We start from the raw sequence: 19454 nt of genomic DNA, 5'->3' as shown, positions 1-19454 counted from the left end.
AATAATGTATCCATCAGCACATTTTGCACTTCTCAGAAGGAAATCTACTTATGGAGACACTCCAATTTAGGTATGCTTCATATTTTTCTGCAGTTGCTTTCCTGGCTTCTCCGTAGCACTTTTTTCATCCTGCATTTGACTTCTCAATTCACAGAATGATATTTGAGGCCCAATTACCAAGAAATTAGGTAAAGGCTGGGTACAAAGGGGTCTCAGGTCCAAACGATGAACCATGGGGTTGGGAAGGTGAAGTGAGAATTGCTTGCCTCAAAAAATTCAACTCTTTGTGTAAGTAAGCCCGGTTTGTTTGTAAAGGGCTAAGGCCCAGCCAGGTTAAAACAGTTATTTTTTTCAGCAGTCAACCTCTCATCATTGCTTTATACTTATCCTTGGTCAAACAAAAACCCGTTGATCAAGAAATATATATTTTAAAGAGCCCAACAGTGCCTTGGGCCTACACAAAGAACAAGTATTTGCAATGCAGTCGGTCTCGCCTTTGGGACCCTATATGTATTTAGCTATGCAACAAATTAACCTGGGTGCTGAAACATATACAGTTTGTTATCATGGAGGGAAAGTAAGCACCAAACTGTGTGACATGCCAGGTATGGGAACACATGGAGAGAAATATTGCCTTTCAGCGGGAAATGGTATAGTCCAAAGCACTGTTTTTAAATATGTAATCAGGGCCTTCGGTAGTCATGTCACTGAAAATACAAGATTTGAAAAATATATTATTGTGTACAGGTGCTCATGGAAGATAATTTCTACGGACTGGAATCTAGAGAATGCTAAAGTGATTCTGGCATTTTATTGACCTCTGCTGGTTGTTTTCTATCAAGAAAATTAAATAGAGGCAGTTGCCCGAAAAATTTAAAAAAAGAAAGACCCGCAGCAGACAGCAATTCCGGTATTTTACTGACCTCTACTAGTCGTTTTCTATCAAGACAGTTAAATAGAGCCAGTTGAACAGAAAAAAAATCACTAAGCGGAGGCAGACAAGTCCTAAGGCTGATCTCCAGAGCCCACAAAGTACATACACATATAAGTATATACTAAAGTAAATACAAGAGGTCTCGAATGCGCAACCTAAAAATTACATATGGGCCGCATTCCTGTGGCAGACTTTCAGATAGCATCGATTCCACTGACCCAGATTTGTATTTGCATATCTTAAAAGGGCTGCCTGTGGTGGTTTGCCACCTCACAAAACAGTTTGCTTTTATTGCTGAAAATAATTGTGGACTACTAAAGGACAAGCAATTGACACATTATTCTCAGAGAACCCCTTTCCCAGCTTTGTTGACTTTAAGCCTAATTTCCATGGAGCCAGATACTATATCAGAACCAAATACTGAAATTGCCCTAGTTAAAAACAGTGATAAAAATGACGTCAGATTTGTTGCCACTGTGCTTCAACACATTCATTTAATAACTGCTATAGAAATATAATGCAGGTCAAAATAAAAAATAAATGTAAGAAAATCAATTTTATCTTCAATATGAGAAGTCATTAGAAGGCACATTCTGTGGCAGTGAGACCAGTGCAAAACTTTGCTTAATCACAAATATGTGGAATCAAATGGGTATTCCTCTTCTAATGCAGCTCTGACAAGATCACTGTTTGTCACTGTCCAGATGAGCTTAACTTCAGGTTAGTTTTAGGCAGCTATTTGTGCTTGAAGGGAAGTGCTATGTCTGCCCTCTACTCTGCTGCATTCTTTAAAAGATTACATTTTGACTGTAAAGTTTTTATGGTACCGGTCATGTTGGCACTTATATTCTTATCACTCCCTTCATCTTTGGCTTGGTGTCTGTAAGCATTGCTTTGTTCTTGTTCAACTAAGACAAACACTTTGATAGATGTTGAAGATTCTTCTCTTCGGATACATTTCTCTTGGTGTCAGTAAGTATTGCTTTGTTCTTGTTCAACTGAAAAATGCTCAAGGTTCTTCTCTCCAGCTACTTTTTATCTTGGTGTCAATAAATACTGCTTTGTTCTTATCAGTGCAACCAATAAAAAAACCTTGAAAGATGCTTAAAACAAACATCTCTACCATATTAGTGAGAAACTTGACACTACCTGGCATCTACCAATCTCCTGAAATTTGGGGTATAGCCTGAAAAGGCAACTCAGATGCAGTCATTCACATGTTCATCAGTCAGACGTGTTCAAAACTTTGATTTTACAAAGTTCATATCAAAGATGGCTGATTCATAACGATAAGTGGAGCCAAACAGGCAAAAAAGTTTCATCGAAGCTATGTGGATGTTCTTGTACTTGTCAGCAACAAGAAGACTCCAAAAATGAACGTCAGGTTGCCTTGCTTTCAATGGTATGTCATATCGAAGAGTGACAATCGTCATCTCTACAGTGGCAAAGTCAAGGTTAAGCACCACACTAATTGTTTCAGAAATGTCACTAACATTCACTTTTATAAACAGGTTTAATTTAAACATCACACAGGGCTTCAGTTGCTCAAAATCACTAAATCCATCATTACCCCCAGGTCCCTTATGTCCTCGGCCCATTCAGAAACTTATGGAGATTACTATCTCCTGACAGAAAATAAAAACAAGAGGAATGCTGGGATATACCTACTGCCCCTCCCCCCGGGAGTATAAAGGTAGTACCTACCCAGCAGCCCTCCTGTTCTTTTTTTCTGTCTTCGACAGAATGGCTGATGGATGCTGTTGATGTGGGGGGCTGCACCTGCTCCTGCTGGGCTTGAGTGGCGTTCAGTCCTCCTATGGCTCCTCCTGTCCGGCTGCCTGGCTTCTCGGGCAGGGGTGAGGTTCCTGATGTGTCTCCCCCCCGGCCTGCCGGGCTTGCTGGGGGGGATCGACTTCTTCGCAGCCGCTGTTCCGGTTTTCCAGCCCTTTGCGGCTGGTGCGCCGCCTCCCGGTTGCTTCCGGGTCGCTGTGAGCGTCTCCCCGAGCCTGGCCGGGTGGGAGACGCGCTGCGCTGAATTTCGATTCCCGGATCCGGCTGTGGGTGTGTGGGGGCCTTGATGGTGCTGCTCAGGCCCCCGCTCCGGGTGAGTCCCGCTTTGCGGTGTTTTTTGCCCTATCTGAGTGTGTAGTGCTGTTTCTCTGTCCATCTCCGCACTTGGGCTGGGTGTCTCGGTGCAACACTGCCGGTCCGGCAATTGCTTCCTCGGAACGCATCTTCGGAGGTGCTGATTGTGTTCTATGCCGGATGTCTCAACACAATTTTACCACTCTTTCTGAATTTACTTAAGCTTCGTGTAGCAGTGATGAAAGAGTTACACTGATGTGGCCTGCTTCGGAGCGTGTTGCTCGATCTCGGGCTGCTTTTTCTGCCTGTACACCCGGTGGCTGCTCAGTTGGTGCTTCTCTCCCTGCGGTGTGTTTGTGTAGTGTGGCTTTGCAGTCTACTTTTCCGGCTTGTGTTGACTGTACCAGTACTGGGATACGTGCTGCCTATGTCATTGTGTCTCATTGCCAGCATGTCAGTACGACAGTTACCGGAGTTTGGATGCCTCCTAGTACTTTGTTGTCCTGCCGTTTTTTTTTTTTGTTTGCAGGGGCTTTCTGGTCTGTCCTCTTGGCTGCAGGCTCTGGTCCCGGTGGTTTCCTTATGTCCGGAGCTTCCTTTTGTTTGGTTGCTGCGATACATGCTGCCCTGCGCCCCCTCTGCTCACCTCGTCATGGGCGTTCTTTGTTGGAGGTGTGCGACGGGGGGTGTTTTTTGCTCCTGCACTGCTTTGTCCCGTGCTCTATTGGGCCCGGGTCTGGGGGTGTGTGCTGCCTGCCGCTGTGGTGAGGGCTGCTCTGTCCCTGGCTCGCTGTCGGTCTTGCCCTCTTGTCTTTGGCTCTGACGTCTTTTTCTTCTGCCACCCTTGGTTCAGGCCTCCTGTCCTCTCGCCTCGCTTGCGTTTGCTGCGAGGGGGTTTGGGTCCCGGTTTTCTGGTGTGCTTTCTTGCGCCCGGGTCTGGATGGGTGTCTGGGCTGCTGCCTGCCGTGATGGCTTGTTTGGCAGTTCTTTGGCGTCTGTATTGTGCTGGGTCTGGTGGCTCTGTGGCCCTCTTCCCTTCTGGGTGTGCGGTTTCCTTTGGCCTTGCTGTACGCTTGTTGTGCAGGGGTCTGGGTGTGTCTCTGTGCGGGGTACGTTCCTTGTTCTTGTTGCCGGGCTGTTTCGCTGCGGCTGGGTGTGGGTGCCTTTGTCCTTGTTGTAGGCTCCTCGCTGCCGTGCTGCTGCTCGTCCGCCTCCTGGGTTGCCTTGACTGGCACTTTCTTTTGCTGTGTTGGTTGGCACTTTGCCCTCTGTCGATCCTCCGGTCCCTTGTGCGGCTTTGGGTGAGCCTCTGTTTGGTGTCGGGGCTTGCTTGCAGGCTCTGTGCTGCCTTCCCTTTTGGGGTTTCCTGCTGCTGCTTTTTTGGGGGTCCGCGCTGCCCTCTGCTGGCCCTGGTTCTCCGGGGGTGGGAGTTCCGTGGGTCTGTTCCCTTGGTTCTCTTCTTCGGGGTGTTCCCCTGCTCTTGGCGCCTCTGGGGGTGTTTGCCCTTTCCATTTCGGGCTGCCGCAGGCTGGCGGGGGGTCCCGGTCACCTCTGTGGTGTCTGGTTCTTTCGCTGCCCCTGCCTTTGCTTGCTCTTGGGTTCCCTGTGTGGTTGGTTTTCCTGCCTCCTTGCTTGCACCTTGCCCTCTGGTGCTCTGGTGTCGGTGTCGCTTCTTTTTCTGCTGAGGCGGCCTGATTGGGTTGCCTTCTGCTTCCGGCTATCTGCACCGTCTGTTGGTGGGTCGTTGTTCATGCTTCTGGGGCCGCTGCGCGGTGGGGGGTTCCTGTGGGCTCCCCTCGTTCCGGTGGGCCTGCCGTGCTATTCTTCCTTGGTGGCCTTGCCTCCTCTGCGGGCTGGCTGTTGTGGCCTCTGCCCTGCTTGGGGGTCCTGTTTCTCCCCGTCCTGGCCTCTGTGTGGTTGTCCGTTTTTTTGGGCTCCTGGTTCCTGGGCCTTTTCCTCCCTTTCCTTGGCTACGCCTGGTTCCTCTCGTTGGTGCCGTTGGTTCTTTGGGGTGCTCTCTCCCCTCTGCCTCTGCTTGGGTGGCTTGTGCTGCCTTCGGTCCGGCTGTTCTGTTCCTCCAGGCCTGCGTCTGTTGTCGGGCGTGGTGCGTGGTGGGGGCCTGCTTGGTCCTTCTGGTGCTGTGGCCTTCCCTTTGCTGGGTTCTGCTGTTTCCTGGCGTCCCCTCCTGTGTCTGCTGTATTGGCTGCCTGGGGCCTCCTGGCGGCTGCGGGGTCCTGTCATGCCTCCTTGTCTCGGGGTTGGTGTGTTGTCCCCACGCTCCGCTGTCTGCTCGGTAGCTTGGTCTGGCCTGGTGGGTTTCTGCCTGGCCGCCTGGAGCTGGGGGTGCGATTGGCTTCTTCCTGTGGGTTTCTTCCCTGCCTCTTCTTGTTTTGGTGGTGGTGCGGGGTGGCCGTTGTTGTTGCCTCTCCTGGGCCTGTGGATTCTTATCTCACTGGATGTCTGCTGGGTCTGCCTCCCGGCCTGCCGGGCTTGCTGGGTGGCATGGCTTCCTCCTGGCCGGTGTTCCGGTTTCTCTGCCCTTTGGGGCGCGGGCGCCGACTTCCCGTTTCTTCGGGGTCGCTCTGCGCATCTCCCCGTTGCTTGGCCGTGTGGGAGGCGCGCTGTGCTGGTTGCTGTGGCCTGCGTTTGCTTCTGCTTGGCTTTCGGCCATGGCTTTCTGTGGTGACCCGTTGCCTTGGGCTTCCTCCCTGTTGGCTCCTGTTCTGGGCTGGTCTGCCTTCTGTTTGTGCGTCCTGCTCTGGGTTGCCTGGTTGTGCTCTTTCTGCGGTCCTGGGCTGCCTGGTCGAGTCTCTTCTGGGAGTTTCATGGGTGGCGGGGCACTTCTTTGCGGGTGCCCTGTATGCCTGTGGGGTGTCTGGTCCCTGTGTCGTGGGGTTCCGGTTGCTTGTGGGTGTGGTGTGTTCCGGTCTGGTTCTTGTTTCTGGCCGTCACGCTGTTGCCTTCTTGTTTTCCCTTCTTGCCTCTGCTGGGGTTCGTTGGGGCTTCAACGGGGCTGTTGGCTCTCGGGCCTGTGCTCTGTCGGGGTCTTGCCCTCTTTGCCCTTCCCTTCTTTTGGGTTGGTTCTCCGGGTTGCTTTGGCTTCGGCTTTGGCTTCCTGTCTGTATCCTTGGTTGCGGCTTTCCGCCGTGCGGGGTTCGTCCCCTGTGCTGGCCCTGCCTTGAGTCTTGCCGGGCTGTGGGTTGTGGTTTGCTTGTGCTTTCCTCCCTGGCTGCGGTTGCTTCTGTGTGGTCCTCTGGGGTGGTTTTGCCTCTGTCTCTCTGGCCTCTGGGTTTCTGCCCCGGCCCTTTGCTTGGGCTGTTTGGGGTCTTTGTGCCTGGCCTTTTTCTGGTTTGGCTCGGCTTGGCTGTGGTTGTTGTGTCCTTGGTGGGATCCTTGCTGTTGTCTTGGGTCCTCCGGGTCCTTGGCCCGTCCGGTTGCTCTCCTGATTTGGTGTTCGGGTTTGCCTTCTTCGGGCTGTGGGTTCCTGCTCCCGTTTCTTCCGCTTTGGCTGGAGTTCTGTTTTGGGGTTCCTGGGGTTCCTTCGGTTCCCTTTCCTCTTTTTCCGGGTCTCTTTGTCCTGGTTGGTTGCCCTTGTTGGTTCTTCTTGCTCGGGTTTCCTGGGGGTGCTGGTTCCCTTTGCCTTGTGTCATCGTCTTGCGGGACCTGGTGGCTTGGCTTCCTGGGGTTTGCTCTTCGTTCCCTGGTGTCTGGGATTTTTCTCTTTCCCTGGCCTTGGGCTCGGTCTTGCCTTCCGGGTCGGGGTCTGGTGGGCTTCCGCTGTTCTTCTTGGTTGGGCCTTTGGTTCCTCTGGTCCGCTTGTCTCCTGCCGGTTCTGGAGTGGGTGGTTTTCTCCTGCCCGTTTCTGGCTTTTTGCCCTGGTGGTTCTTGGCCTTTCTCTTTGTTTGGCCTCTCTTCTGCTGTTGTCCCCTTGCCTGTGGTGGCTTGGGTGTCTGTGCTCACCCTGTCGCTGGTTGGCTGTCGGGTGTTCCTGCGGTGGGCTGGTTGGCCTCTGTGGTGGCCGGTCTGGTCGTCTGGCTGTGCGCCCTTGCTCTTGTTGGGTGTCTGCTGGTCTGGTGGGGGTCCCTCTTGTCGGGGGCTCGGCCTGGGGTTTCCCCGGTTCTTCCTTTTTCCTTCTGCGGTTGCTGCCTTGGTGTGGTTTCCTGGGTTGGCTTCTGTTGGGTTGGGAAGGCCGGCTTTTTCTGCTTTTGTATTTCTCCATACGTTTCTGAATGGGCCGGGGACATAAGGGACCTGGGGGTAATGCTCTATTACTTACCGGTAATCTTCATTACTCCTGGTCCCGTTGTCCTCGGCCCATTCATACGCCCCTCCCTCCCTCCCGGGCGGCCGGCCTTCCTGTCTGGGCTTGTTAGTACAGGAGGGCTGCTGGGTAGGTACTACCTTTATACTCCCGGGGGGAGGGGCAGTAGGTATATCCCAGCATTCCTCTTGTTTTTATTTTCTGTCAGGAGATAGTAATCTCCATAAGTTTCTGAATGGGCCGAGGACAACGGGACCAGGAGTAATGAAGATTACCGGTAAGTAATAGAGCATTACACTCTCACCTAAGCCTCATCAGAAGGCTACTATATTTCTTAATGTCCAGGATATCAGGCTCAGCTTTGTTTTCTGAAAGGATTTGGAGCACAGAGAAAGGTGCTGCATCTTCCTTTTCTGCACATGCTGTGTGAAGAGGTTAGGTTTAGATATAAATATATTTACATAACTATTCATGTTGGTGATTGTCTTGTTTTTACCTTGTAATTCACAATAAAACATTTACAGGCACATGCATCAATGTTGGCTTTTGTGATTTCTTAATTGCGATTTTTATGTAGAAATCGCTTAAAAATAGAGATTTCTTAACATTCCTTAATAGCTACTCGCAAATTGCGAGTCGCAATTAAGGAATACCTCCCCATTCATTCCTATGGGCCTCTAGGAAGACATTCTCAATTAGAGAATCGCAAGTTGAGAATGCAATTTCAATGGTGCCACGGTGTCAAAAGGACACCCTGTTGCACCCCTGAAATCTGCATATGAGTACATCTTACACACACACATGCCCCAAGGGCATGTGTGTGTGCAAAATGGAACTTTGAAAAATGCCCTTTAGTACATTTTTCAAAGTTCTTGCAAATTACGATGAAGTTCAACTTCAGGATAATTTGCACCCCCTATTAGCGAAATTGCTAATTATTTCACTTTAATACATTGCATTTAAGAAATCTCAATTTGCGAATCCGTAAATGCAATCGCAATTTGAGAACTCGCACTTAAATGCAAATTCTCAAATTGCGAGGTCCTTGTTCCTTGATGCATTGCAAATGCTAATTTTGCAATCACAAACGGGCGATTTTTGCGAATCGCACCGTTTGTGATCGCAAAAAGTTTTTATGCATGTACCTGATAGGGCCTCATTACGATGGAGGTCGGACGAGTGTCCAACCGCCATTGTATCGGGCAGGTGTCCGACTGACTACATGTCGGTGGTTACATCTGCCCAATTACAATGCAACCGTCATGCAGGCACTCAGAAATATGTTCTTTTGCATTGCGGCTTGTGTTGCGGCCCTAGAACAGAGCTGCAGTACAAGCAACAATGCAAAAGAGCAGTTTACAAACATCCATGCATCTATCCACAAATTACGTCATTAGTAGGGGTGGGAGGACATCTCCGTTCCGCCCACGGAATGTGCGGAGATTTACCCCTTCTGCCTTTGGCAATGAAGGCAGAGAAACGAGGCAAATCTCCGCACATCCGGGCATAACTGAAGTTGGCCGTCCGCCTCCTGCCCGCCTCCCGCCCGCAATATTAAATGACATTAAAAAGCCTAAAATAAGATTTAAATAAAACTTACCTTATCATGGGGTCATCCTTGTCCATCTAGCCTTCTTCTTGGAACTGCGCATGCGTGGGAGCCTGCGGGCAGCGGGCGGGCATCTCGTAACGGAAATATGCGGAGAGGTGTAAGTGGCAGTGCACCCCGGGGCCCGGGCACTCTGCATGGCACCCGCAATTTTTTTCTTTTTTTGCCCCGGGGAGATGGGGGTCACTTTTGCTTCTAGGAAGCCCAGAAGGGGGGGGGGTTCACACAGCCCCCTCCGTTATTAAGCATAAAGTGCTAGGGACAGCAGTTACAGAGCAGAAGCAGTGCTATTTTGCCACCATGAACAGTACTAAGTGGTTGCTTGGCACAGGAATTTTCAAGGAATGTTATGGTTTTGTCTGGAAAACTAGCAGTATTTGTTGACATTAAGCATGGGCGAATTTTGAGAATTCGCGATCCGCGAATTTGCGGATTTGCGAATTCGCGATCCGCACAATTCGTGAATTTGTGCGAATTTGCGGATTTTTGTTTTTTTGCGTGTTTGCAGGGTTTTTTGCGTGTTTGCGGGTTTTTTTGCGTGTTCGCGTGGCTTTTTGCGTCTTCGCGAGCCGCTTGCATAGCGAAGTTACCCATGCAGTCGTTTATGGGAGATGGAGAGAGAGATAGATAGATAGATAGATAGCACAATAAACAGTGCAGCACATCACCACCACAGCAAAATGTCCCACAAAAAAATGTGCACAAACATTCTAGTCACACATTACCACCTATAGAATCCTATTCTCATACTTCGGTGGTAAAAGTTGTATGTAGCAAGCATCACCTTACCTTACCACCAGGCATGAAATACGGCCACCCAAAAAATATTGTGCGATCTAGTTCTTGATGTCCAGGCACATTGATTTCTAGTGTGAATGTGTCTCCATGTTTCATATACATCATATTTATCTAATGCATTTCCTTACTGTGCACATGTGCTTCTGGTACGGTACTGGACCATGGACACCAAAAGATGTGTATTAAGGCCAGACATCTACAGGACAGATACTGTCAAGGATACAACATTTAAGGGTTCTCCACTGTCCCCTACTGATGTGCATAAGTCAATTCTTGTGGTTGATCTGGTTGAGTGAGGACTGACAATCCTATGAATAATGCTCATGTTGTTCATGTTATTGCAGGTGATGGACCCTGGCACTTATTTTTCATCATCAGAGTTTAACATAGGGCAACAGGGTGTGGTATTATACTATTGTAGTCAAAATATTTTCTGGCGCAAATGTTGTACCCTTAATATTGTTTGTATAAATGTTGCCCTGTTGTAGTAAATCACATAAAATCTATACTGAATAGGACAATGTTTTCATAAAAAATATTTGGAAAACAATGTTTATGACCGTTGATGTATATAACCATGGTATTCTTTCATACAATGGGCAAGGGAGAGAAAGGTGGAAAAGGAGGGGAGATGAAATATAGCAAGACAGTGACAAAAGGAGGAAAACCTTAATGAATTATATATACCCCAGACAGAACAGGTAGTAAAGGCTAGACAAATGAACCACTGAAGGTCAATTCTTACCACTACTTCTAACATATTGAGTAAGTGACACAGACTAGCCTGCATAACTACCAATCATTAACTGATGTTACAGTTCTTCAATTTGGGTATGGCTTTCAGTCTGGTTCCCAAAATGTCTTCAGCTAATTTACCATCTGTTTATTAGTTAGACTTGTGTACTGAATTATTTTAGGCCTGCCCCTCCCTCTTAGGATTCTTTTAGTCTAATGCTCTGTGCATTATTTAACATGCTTTTATTCTGCGTACTAGTGTCACTTTTAATTCACAAAAAGCAATGCAAAAAAAGAGTCCTGCCAAGCCTTGCCCCAGCTTCTTCCGGACATTTACTAATAGCAGAAGGCTGTCTGGTTGCCCAGCACAACGGACTGGGTGAAAGGTACAGATGCCTGCCTTACTCATCCTCCGCAGATCCTGAGCAGGTACTACACCCTAGTGCAGTAACGTTTTGAGGAAATCGCTAAGGAAGTTAGTGTAAACAACGTCACCCTTAGTCAGGGTCCATTCGTTACTAAAATAGACGTGCATATGGTTGAATTAGTCAGAGATCCTCCGAAGGGCCTGGGCAAGCCCTTTTCTACAAAAGCCTTTTTTTAGTTCTACATGACAAATTGTCAGGCAAAAAAAAGAAATATTTGGCCGAAGTCAAGGAAAACATTGCTAGCTTCCATCAAGAACAAGGTTGACGTTAGTTCTAAAACACCGAGGGTCTGATTGGCAAAGGTAAACTTACGCTTTTGTGTAAGTTTTCTATTTGTTGGAATTCACAAACTAATAGTTTAATTTTACTAATAGTAATTTTACGACTGAGGACACTCTGCAGTCCGAGCGCAGAACTCCAGCCAGCCTTTTTATGTGTGGATCTACACCACAAGATCAGAGTCTCCGCAGTCGTGAAATTACCATGATTAAAATTAAACTCGTAGTTTGTGAATACCAACATAAATATTAAACTTACACAAACTGTGAGAATGCCTTTGTGAATCAGGCCCTGGGGGAATTGAAGGGTTTCTGTTTTGTGTAAAGGTACTCAGTAAACCCTTGTAGACGCAGAGGCCCAGTTTTACTATTGATTAGCTTGAGGGCTTGTGCAATGCTGGCAGAATTTGTGTGTGAAAGGAATATTTGCACCAAAAGTTGAAGCTGAATGGATTGGCTTGTGTACCACCAAGTCATTGCTAATCTGTGTTAAGGGGGCATGATGTAGCTGGAACAATCCAAACATTCCTTGGACTCGATGAAAAACCATATTGTTAGAAATTGGGTTACTGGTTGACTGGGGTGTGAACCCTGGTCAAGCAGAAACCACAAAGCAACCTTTTAAATAGTGAAATAGTGAAAAACACCGCTCAAAAAGATCCCAAAACAGTTTAGAAATACAGAGCACAATTTAATAAATATAACAATACCAAAATTACAAAAATCCAATCAGTAGAACGAGAGTAATGAATCTGGAGATTTAACTGTAAAATAGCAAATAAAGGCATGAAGCAGGGATATATGATCATGCTGGACCAGGTCAAATTCCAAAACCCAAGCCGACCGCAATGGAGAGCAGGTTGGATACTGTCCCCGATTAATCTAGCTAAAGATTTACCTTCTCAATTTTTGTGGCAAGAGTCCTGTTTATGTGGAAGAAGATCACTGGGTGCAAGGAGAGCATTGCTGGCTGTTGTCGGCATGGCACAAAGAGCAGCGTGGCGTCACTGATGGTCTGGTGCATCGGACTGGCAGTACACAGGGGTGATCAATGCTTACTGTGCAAAGGGACAAACTTACGGCACCTCGCTCTAATTTTCTGTGTGCGCCGCATGGTTCCAGTACGAATGGGTCTGTTCGTGGTTGCGAAGAGCCCAAAAGCTTTAATTTAAGAGCTCAAGAGTCACATCAAGAGCCCAGGACCTGAGAGGGGCGTGTTGTGGGTTGGGAACTCAAGAAGACGGTTCCAGGAGCTGTGGTGCCTGTTATGTCCCTAAGGATCAGATCAGGAGGCCAGCAGACTTCAGTCCTCTGAGTAACTCTGGGGTCCTAAATTCAAGAAGGAGTCACAGGTCCAGCTCAGCAGAGGGCAGCAGACTGTCGGTCAGCAGTTCCTTATAGATCAGCAGTCCAACAGAGTTGGATCTTCTCATTTGGAAATTACTTTTATAAAATATAAGGAGGTAATCCCAATGTTATCCTATAGGAGAGATAGGCATTGCAGTAGTGAGAAACGGATTTTAGCGTTTTCCACTACCAGGACATGTAAAACTAAAATGTACATGTCCAATTTTACATTGTACCCTGCGCTGTCCAGGCCCTACCCCAGGGGTGACTTAAAGAGAGGGCCTGACAAAAGTTTATGTGAGCAACACAAAAAGATTATGGTTGAAGTGCTGACAAGTGTCCAACATTCAACCCTAGTCACAGATCTGGGTCATGTCCATCGTGTTTTTTCTCACCATGCATATGGCTGGGTCCAAACTGAAAAACTTGGTGAGCAAAGAAGCGCTAAATTAAACCCAGAGCTGTGACTGGGGCTGAATGTTTGACAATTTTCAGCATTCTATACATCATCATTTTGTGTTGCTATAGTTGCCCTGAGTGGAAAGTGTATGCACAGTGCTCACTGTGCCAATGGAGTCAAGCTAGCCTGGCTAATGAAGGGAGATACCACAAAACCAGTCAAAGGATGCTTAAACACAGTCCATGGAGGACATGGCCTGGCAATTCGGGCTGGATTGTTCCCATGGGTAGCAGGGTCAAGACTGATTTGCATATGGCTGGGTCCAAACTGGGTAGGTATTATGACCAAAAGAACAATGGATTTAGCCAGGATTCCTTGACTGGAGGTGAGTGTTTTGAAAGTTTCAGCACTCCAGCAGTTTGGCTTGACTGTTCCAATGGGGAGCAGGGTCAAGACTGATTTGCATTTGTTGGGTCTAAAATAGGCTGGCATGGTGATCAAAAGACCAATGGATTTAATCCAGATCGTTTGACTGGAGGTGGATGTATGAAAAGTTTCAGCACTCAGTCCATCATTTTGTTGTGTTTGCTAACGTCAACATGGAAGGTTAAACTGCACAGGCAAGCTCTGCATGGAAGGCATGAGACATATTTAAAGGACTACTTAAGTTTGTGGCACAATAGGTTCTGCAGGCCCACTAGTAACAACACAGGGTCAAACCACATTTTTCATTTCAGCGGATCCTTGTCAATCTGACATAAAGAGCAAACAGTTCCGTGGGTCTCACTTAAAAATCACTTAAAAATCATCATGAGGTAAGAGCACATCTCAATGTTTGATCATCACACTATTACAACTTTATTGTAAGGGTAGTCTGAGTTTGCGTAGTAGTACTCTGTGGAATTTCAAAGAGTTACTAGAAAACTCTGTGAAATTCCACTGAGTTCCGTGGCTGGCGGAGTCACTCATAGCCCCGTGTCCCCCTTCGCACTTCCCCTGCTAATCCCCCGCCCCCCTCCTGCTAAACCCTGCCCCCCTCCAACTCCCCCTTCAGCTCCCCCTCCCACTAAACCCCTGCCCCCCCTCCCACATAGTAAGGCCTGCTAACCGGGAGACTTACCTTCTTCCTCACAAATCATTGTCCTGCCAGCTACTGCCGCTGTAGCTCCACTCGCCTTCCACTGTGCTTCTCCGGTTCAATTAAAATTAACAGGAAGAACTGCAGTGCGCATGGCGTACTGCGTGTAGGCATTCCTGACCCTATCAAATCTCATGATAGGGTCAGGCATGCCTTTACGCAGTATGCCATACTAAATTATATATTTACAATACAGTGCAGATGGTGAAGGTCTCATAGGTACACCTTGGGTATCCATGATTCAAAACATAACAGTTCCATATGAATTCTGATACAGAATGTCAAAATATTGTCAATAATTCCGATGCAATTGTCGATGTTTCAATGTTTCTGAAGCCCACCATCAGGTAGGGCAGGGGGTAATTATTACGCTACCCTCAGCTATTTATGTGGCTTTTTATAACAGAGAGGGTACAACTCCCTTGATAAGGATTTGGTACTTAGACTGTCAAGGGGTGTGGAAGAGACTCCCTATACTGATAAATGTGTATATATCAATTCTGTGTACCAAATATGTGCAGAACAATGGTTTGCCTGATGTATAAGATGGGACTGCACTATTTATTCATAAGTGGGTATCCGAAATATAATAGTACCTGATTAAGTACCTACTGGGTGCAGAGTTTGGGTTATAAATTGAACTGTGTAACATATAGCTGTGCACTGCCTGTTGTATTTGTTTAAATATGGATTGTCCTTTGTTTTACACTTAAGAGATGAAGAGTGCTACATCAAGTATTGTGATGTTGAGTTTCATCTTGGCACAGTAATCCTTTTGGTTGACCGTAGCAATGCACATATGTTCATTTCTTACAGACATGAATACTGTTGAAATGTAATGAGTCCTACAGATAGGCAAGCTACATGTCTAAAAGGTACTTGGCTATTTGAATTAGGTGCCTTCCCAACGCACGTAAGTATCTCATAAAGTTTATAAGTGTCTTATAAATTCATTTTCTTAGGTGCTTGGCCAGATGGTATTTCTGTCCTGAGGTGACCCACTATATTAAACATATGGGTCGAAAGATCAACAATTGTGTGGGGATTATTCAAAGTATTTTGACATTCTGGATCAATATTCATACTGGAATGTTATTTTGTTAATCATCGATACCCACAGTGTATATATGTACCAGATTTAAATCACTGCACCTTTGCACCAATGGGCACTGCGCTGTCTGCACCTTAATATTAATGTATCATCTAGCACTTTTTGCACAGAATAATAATGTTGTAATAGTGTCATGATCAAACATTAATATGTGTTCTTACCTTGTGATTATTTTAAAGTGAGACCCAAGAACTGTTTGTTCTTCATGGCAGGTTCACTAGTAGCTTTTAATTTACAGGCCCTGGGTACACATTGTGCACTTTACTAGGGACTTATAAGTAAATTAAATATGCCAATTGGGTATAAGTCAATTCCACCATGTTTAGAGAAGAGAGCAGAAGCAGTTTAGCACTGGTTAGCAGTGGTAAAGTGAAGAGAGTCCTAAGGCCAACAAAAACAAATCCAACATAAAAAGGGGGGGTAGAATGCAAAATGTTTGGGGTGAGCCTGCAGAGAGGGCCACTTCCAACACAGATCTCCTAAAGTAATGTGACCTGGCTTTGTGTGGAATCCTAGTGTCAAATTAAACCAAGCACGGACAATAGGCTAGGGGAGTATGACATCTTCAAGTATATTTTGTAAAATTTGAGACTAGTGACATTTTCAACATAAAAGGCTGCCAAATGAATAATTCAACATTGTTTAGTCACTTCATTGATGTCAAGAAATAGTAGATAACCGTGATATGCTTGACTGAAACAAATGTTTTTTGAGGTGACCACCTTCCCTGTGGGACAAGAAAGGCATTCACTGTCATTAAATCGTTGTGGGGATTTGGTCTTGATCCTCTAGTGCCCCCCAGATTCTTTCTTTAATTTATTTTTTAAAGTCTCCACTGTATGTTTGTGAACGTTTTCACTGTACAACGTTTCAGAGAATCTCTTAATGAGAAAAATTAGATCTTGATGTTGCATCTCAAACAAGCTAGTTTGAATGGGAAGATATTTATCCAAAATAGCACATCTGCTGAAAGTGGTCGTATTCTTACTCATGACTCAAGTAGCATCAACTATATGAAGCATGTATGGTACTGTTAAATAAAATCCAGGAGGCGAGAAGCCCTTTTATGGTGTTTTTGATTTTTTTTTCTTCAGGGATATTCATTTCAAGGCCAAACTAGGAACAAAAACCAGCTAGGGAAAATGTTCAAACCAGCCACTCACCTTTTGTTTGGGTTATAGCAGCCCATTCTGATGTGCAAACAACCGCCTAAGCCTGCAGCCTAGCAACCAAATACATGAGTCACCAAATGGCCAGTCCGTCTGTAGATCCTTTTCTTCTCCTAAGTAGAAGTGGATATGTGGCAGGATGATTGTGCTCTGTCCACACTCATAACGGGACCATTTTGGGGGATATACTTTTAAGGATCAAAATTGCATGAATTGCTTAATGTGGGTTCTCTAATTGGAAAAATGTTGCTCTACGTTATTCTTTTATCTGATTTCTTGAGGAAGTGCTTATTCCATCAAATAATTCATAGGTGAGTTGCTTCACTTGAGCCCAGATTTCGAGTTGTCTTTTAAATTTCGATGTTCATGGTAAGTTATTTTACTGATCCAATCAAATTATGAGAATTGCAACAAATATCGCAACCCCCTTAAAAGGTTTGCCTGATTAATCATACTAATATGTATGTGGGGAAATGCGTGGTAAATATTGAGCTGTGTGGCTTTTTGTCAGTTTTTATCTATTAATCAGAGAAAAATACGTAGTTGGGTGGTAATTATAGCACCTGATAAACTCCAACCCAGCAGAGCCTGATTGAATTGGATGCAATTATATCACACAATTACAGGCCAACTCATAATGAGGGCTTTGAGTTGAGTAAAAGCAATTCTGCTATTTCACCAACAGTGAAAATTCGAAGAGTTTCCATTAACTCCTGACTCAGCCACAACTCCTCTTTTCTCTGTGGTATTGAGATAATACAGATACATAGGGGCATATTATCAAGCGGCAGCAATAATTATTGCTTGCCGAACTTAGCGTGATATTTTTTACCGCTGGAAATTATCGTCAGGCCAGCGCTGTATTAACAATGCATAGCGCAATGGCGATAATTATTCCAGTGATAGCTGTGTTTTCCATGGAACACCGCTGGTTTTCCAGCTATGTTCCATGGAAAAGGGCAATAACCTTGCTGATACGACACCGTGGTCGTATCAGCATAATCCACCACCAATGTTAGATGTAGGTAAGTCAGCATTTTAGCAGACTTTTTCACCAAAAACTAACGTCTGCTAAAATGCATGGGACTCCTTGTAAATATTGTGATGTGCACATCAGCGATAATTTACATGCAGTACTGCCCAGTAACTCCCACTTTGTATCTCGTTAGAGATGCAAAGCTAGGCATCGGGAAAATGGGTGCTAACATGCGCTAATGCGTTAGCACCCACTTGTAAATAGGGCGATAGTTTTATCTCAGCTTTTTTGGCTTTGAAAGCCAAAAAAGCAGATATAAGGCCCTTGTTGATATGCCCCATAGTATCAAATGAAACGCCGTTGTTCTTGTAGCTAAACATTTTATGTGACTCAGTCTCACGCAGCCCAGCCCATGTGTGAGTTGCTATGGAAATGTCACTAGACACAGCAGGTTTCCTGAAACAAAGATAAATTGGTTACTATCATCTTAGTGAAAGCATGTACAGAAATTGTGTTTACTGGCGAACACATATTACTCCTGAGAGGTTCCTGTGACATTTTTTTGGGTGTGTGCATTCCCAAAATATGGAATAGTGTGCACAGTAAAATTCCTTATAGGGGAAAGGCAACCCAGTATACAATTGGACAGTGTCGATGTGTTTTTCCATCCAATAACTTCTTCTTCGAAACAACAAGAAGTCTCAGGAGTTCAGTTCCAATTGCACCCCAGAATGGGATTTGTTTCAGAACGTGCCTTGTGTCATTCTCCGACCAATTCCAGGGTGGGAAAGTTCTCGAGAGGAATATGTGAATGCTGACAAATTAACATGTTTGTGGGCGGGATGGAGCGCACACACCACGACTGAAGATGGCCACACAGCGCTAAGACTCTGCACGTCATTGGACCTTCGACCGACCCCATAGCGGCTCCAGCGCCTCCTGCATCACAATTATGCCAGATTTCGATGTCGGAACATTACAGATTTGAAGTGATGTGTTTTGTGCTTTCTGCAACTCACTGAACATGGAGGAATAGGCAGGTGAAGTTCATAGCCTGTTAGCAGCCGCCATTTTGTTTTTTCTTGCCGTTTTTTAATATCACCCCATCTTCTATATATTTTTGAATGATACTTCTAAATATATATTTGTGAGCACTTCTTCTGGAGACATTTGCTGACTCTACTTTGTATTGACTTACAAAATGAAGATTCTATTGAGGTGCATTCTGTAGTACGGTTTTGGCGGTCGCCATTTTGCAGCTTGATGGTTTTCCCTGATGACTTTCTCCTCATGAATCACTAATGCTACCCTATATTTATGGTTGTTGGATGCCTTTGCATCATTTTTGATGTCTCTCTCTCTGCGAAGCCAGCTTTCCTTGGGGACTTCCTTATTTTTGTCAATTATTCTTCCTGAATTACTTCATCGCTTTCTGTGTGGTGCTTTTCCTCGTCCAGACAACTTCCTTGCCACTTCATGGGTAAGGGCAGGCGTCTCATACACCAACATAAGTTATCAACGAGCACTCCTACCAATTCCACTTCGGAATTATCTACGTTTAATACATTTTCTTGCCTATCACATTCGCCTTCAGACTGTGACCCTCTTGAATTTTCAGGACTTTCCTCCAACATGTCATCTAATGGGTCACTATCCTCCACTACTGGCAAGAGACTCCAGCAAGACCCTCCTTCTCCCCCTAAGTCTGCCTCTCTGGTCTCTTTGGAAATGGTTTGGGAGGAATTGTGCGCCTATCGCCCATTCATTGAGGAAACTAATTCTTGCCTGCAAATGTTGGATGATAAATGGTCTTCTATGGACTCTCGCATCGTGGCAGTGGAGCATCAATTGGATGATGTTCAAGAATTATCTTTTAAGGTATCTTCATTGGAATTAGAGATCCCCCAGCTGAAAAGAGCATCCGAAGACTTGGAAAACAGAAATTGTCGTAATAATCTGCATATTCATGGACTTCCTGGGGGTCTTGAGGGAGAGGATCCAGTCACATACTTTACGACCTTTTTACCTCAGTTTTTTGACCTGCAGCCCACCACCAAGTTAAACATTCATTGTGCTCATAGACTTGTTCCCCCCTCTCCTCCTCATCAGCACCTGCTAAACCCTGTGGCATAATTATTTTATTTTTGCAATTCACTGACCTTTTGTGGTTCTTAATGCAGCTAAA

Source organism: Lissotriton vulgaris, chromosome 11 (genome assembly GCF_964263255.1).
Source record: "Lissotriton vulgaris chromosome 11, aLisVul1.2, whole genome shotgun sequence".
Taxonomy (NCBI): domain Eukaryota; kingdom Metazoa; phylum Chordata; class Amphibia; order Caudata; family Salamandridae; genus Lissotriton; species Lissotriton vulgaris.
Note: the sequence above shows the minus strand (reverse complement) of the source record.